Here is a 3,565-nt window from a genome sequence, read left to right as displayed (position 1 = left end):
ATACCATAATCTTTTAAACCAAATAGAGATAAATACATCTCAGTCAGGAAACAGTGTAGAGATCTCAGGTTATAAATATAACAGTTTTAATCTCAATTGTGCTTTGCCTCCTGACTGAGCATTAGGTTCTGTGGTCATCGCTGGAGATACAGAGATAAAGATGATTTGATTCCTGCCTTCCTGATACTGAGGAGGATAGGTCACCCATCAGTAGAAACACATACAATAGATAGACTGTGTGAACCTATTAGCAAGATTTCTTAGTGGTTTAAGGAGCTCCAAAAAGAGCTACTTAGAAAATGAGTCATATTTCTTTTATTCTTTTTTTTCATCATGCCATATCTGAACCCTGTATGGTGTGGTAAATACTTCTGTATGTGTGTTGCTTTTACTGGTTAATGTATAAAGAAGTCGGCTTGGCCTGTGATAGGGGAGAACAGAGCTAGGAGGGGGGAACTAAACTGAATGCTGGGAGAAAAAAGACAGACTCAAGAGATGCCATGTAGCCACTCCAGGGAACAGATGCGCTGGAATCTTGCCTGTAAGCCACAGCTACATGTCAATGCACAGAAGAATAGAAATGGGTTAATGTAAGATATAAGTATAAGTTGAAAATATGCTTAACAGCGGCTCTCAGAGGCAGTGAATGGACCTTCACCGTGTTGGACTGGGCAGAGACAAAAGGCAAAGCACCCATCCTTACAAGCAGGTGCCAGAGTCAGAGGAACACAGTCCTATTTGTATCACACAGAGTCTGTGCTTTCCATGAATAATGTTGATATAACAACAACATCAGCGTAAAGCACAGGAGCCCAGGAGAGCCAGGAGAGGGTATTGGGGAGACATAAGCTGTATTAACACTGCAGGATTGTGGAATGTGGCACGCTGGAAAGAGGATGAAACTGTACCAATAACAAGTACTGATGGCTACTTATGGGACAGCACAAAATTGTAGTGTTTATATAGATTTTTGACCTTTAATGGGGAGAACTATTGGCAAAAAAATCAATATAAAGGAGTGATTTCATCTTCTCAGGTAGTTAGTAAAAGATAAATGAGACAAACAAGAAAGTCTGTTTCATAGAGTAAGACATTGCTGTGTATTCTGATTTAATATATAGTTTTGAAAAGTGGATATTTCAGGAATTTAAGGAAGGTTTGAATTACCAATTTAAAAAAAAATGAAAGGAAGACATCAAGGCTCCTATCTGCTGTTGTTTTGGCTTTTGGTTTTAGCCTTAGGAGTTAATAACTGCTTTCTGATTGAGTAAAAATGGGAGGACAGGTTTGATGGAGGAAGGTCATTGGTTAATTAAATAAAGAAGCTGCTTGCCCTGATAGGTTAAAACATAGGTGGGAGGAGTAAACAGAACAGAACGCTGGGAGGAAGAGGAAGTGAGCTCAGAGACTCGACAGCTCTCCTCTCGGGATCAGACGCCTCAGAGAGACGCCATGCTCCCGGCTCCTGATGCACACGTGATGAAGCTCCCATCCAGGATGGATGTAGGCTAGAATCTCCCTGGTAAGCCACCTTGTGGGCTACAGCAGATTATTAGAGATGGGCTAGTCCAGGTGCGAGAGTTAGCCTAGAAGAGGCTAAATAGAAATGGGCCAAGCAGTGTTTAAAAGAATACAGTGTCCCTGTAATTATTTCGGGTAAAGCTAGTCTTGCAGGCAGCGGGGTGCTGGGGACGCAGCCCCGCCGCACCAATTACAACACAGGTTGAGAGAACACTCTAAATGACTTAACTAGTCTGAACGCCTGAACATATAGGTAGATTGAGCTGGAAATGTTTCCCTTGGAAGTGCAGAGAAGAGCCATGAGCAGCTGTCTGCACCGTGATGGTGCTATTGAATCTTCAGGCATTGTGGAGGCAGCTAAAAAATAAAAAAGAAGACAAGAACAAAACAAACCCACTACAAAATGAAATATTAAAATATTATTAGACCTCAGATATAATTGGTCTAAAAAGCATTGCTGTTAATACGCTTACTTAGCACTAGTGAAAAAAGTAGCTGTTTCTCCTGGAAAAGTTAAGAGTCTAGGTGTCAAATGAGATAAACACCAAATGCAGAAGTTTGGAGATACTTTTCTCTTGTTGTAATTTTATACAAAGCAGTTGATGACTCTAAAGAAAATGAAGAGCGAAGGACATCCCTTATAAACACCTCACAGAGCGTTCAATTATGTGTAGGTGGAGATGGGATTCATTTGCCTTTCCCCCCCCTTTTCAAGTACTTCTTACTAAATGAAATCAGCTGGCATAACTATGTTTGACACCAGCTACAGAGCAAAGCAAATCGCTGAAACCTTTTTAGAGCTGAGAGGAGCCACGATAGGAGCACATCAGCATTTATTTGAATTACGGCACTGGTGGGGATGGAAGGACACTTTACGAGAAGGAGAGAAGTAAAATACAGCACTGATCTGAATTTTAAGCACTCTGTTTCTACTCAATTGAATTTTGGGTTTTCAGGGCTTATAGAAGAGCAATGGTTTAGAAAATAGAACAAGTCTGGGTGAGGAGATTTTTTATTTTGATTTTTTTTGAACAAAGTTACTTAAGAGATAATTTTATTCTTACTTGTCTCCAGAGGCTGAAAGATCAGACATCAGAAAATGAGTCAGAACCATAATAAGGTAATTTCAGAGATACAAATAAGAATTGAACAACCTCTCAAACACTTCTTAGGATTTAGTTTGGCTCAGAATCTCCTTGTTTGGAAATATCCCAAACAGTACCACTTCTTACTTTCTTGATTCTCTCAGTAGAATATTTTTCTTATCCCGAATATCTCTAATATCTGTCAGTCATACTTCCAAGTGTTCATTTTATTTAAAGCAGCACTTCAGAGCATATTTATCAGAGCAAATGTTATTCCTTTAGAGTGAACTTCACTGTGCTAACTTTAGAGTTGAAGAACAGAACCCAGATGCTTCAAGTTTGCCTGAAGGCTTGGGGTAATGTCTCTTAGATGTGAACCCTAAAAGGGAAATTATGATTAAGGCCACATAATACCTTCCCTTTCTTGTGTGTCCTAAGGATTAAAGCTGGCCCTGCTCCTATTTGGAAGCTGCAGCTGAGAATATTAGATGAAATGGTGGGTGCGTAATCCAAATCAAATACCAAAATTTCTCAAGAATTCAAGGACTCCAATATAAATTTATGCAAGAAAATGGAAACTTCTTGATATCATGATAATTGAAGTCAAACAGTGGTTTCTGCTGAAGGCTAAGTCATAAGAAGCACAAATCACAGTAGCAGTGTTGTGATGTAGGAGAATTGTCTGTATTCTGTCAATCATGTTTTAAATAAATGCTGATTGGCCAGGCAGAAAGTATAGGTGGGTCAACTAGACAGGAAGTAGAGGCAGGGCAATGAGAACAGGAGAATGCTGGGAAGGAGGAAGCCCATTCCTCCCCAGTCCTGCCCAGACCACGGAAGAAGCAGGATGTGTTCAACCTCCCTGAAAAAGGTACTGAGCCATGTGGCTAACATAGATAAGGATAATGGATTAATATATGTTATAAGAGCTAATACGAAACCTGAGCTAATGGGCCATT

The sequence above is a fragment of the Microtus ochrogaster genome, chromosome 26, assembly GCF_000317375.1.
Source record: "Microtus ochrogaster isolate Prairie Vole_2 chromosome 26, MicOch1.0, whole genome shotgun sequence".
Lineage (NCBI taxonomy): Eukaryota > Metazoa > Chordata > Mammalia > Rodentia > Cricetidae > Microtus > Microtus ochrogaster.
Note: the sequence above shows the minus strand (reverse complement) of the source record.